Raw genomic sequence first — 590 nt, 5'->3', positions numbered from 1 at the left:
GGAATCCCCACGCACTAGGCGCCGTGCGTCACCGGGGGCGTGGTAGGGGGCGTGGTAGGGGGCGTGGCCCCGGCCTGGGCACCCGGTGCTACGGAAAGGTAGGTACCTCCTAAGAGCAGGGTTTGAAGGTCTGGCCGCTGAAGCAGGAAGGTAGTGTAGAAGTAGGGCAATAGCGGGAAAGATGAGGAAAGATTCTGGTAATCACAAAAAAAAAAAAAAAGAGAGAGAGAGAACGAGGGAGAATAGGGGAAAACAGCATAAAAATATGGTGGGGAAGTCTTAGCACTGTTTCCCCATTATCCAAAGAATAAAAGTAGCTTCTCAGATTGTCACACAGAGATCCGCATAATCCAGCCTCTTTCACATTCACCAGCCTAATTTTCCACTTCCCCCCCGGGGACTGCAGGTTCTCAGTTGTCGTGTGCATTCAGGTCTCAAAATGCCCAAGGCCTCTCCTTCAGCCCTCAACTCAAATTGTCACCTCCTCCAGAAACCCTTCCCCAAACCCCCTGGATTTGGTGCTTCTTTTGCACTTGCACAAAATTTCATCGTAGTTGACCTGTGCTGTCATTATTAATTTACATGCTGTA

The sequence above is a fragment of the Pteronotus mesoamericanus genome, unplaced genomic scaffold (assembly GCF_021234165.1).
Source record: "Pteronotus mesoamericanus isolate MK-2021 breed Mesoamerican mustached bat unplaced genomic scaffold, CSHL_Meso_final contig_20, whole genome shotgun sequence".
Lineage (NCBI taxonomy): Eukaryota > Metazoa > Chordata > Mammalia > Chiroptera > Mormoopidae > Pteronotus > Pteronotus mesoamericanus.
Note: the sequence above shows the minus strand (reverse complement) of the source record.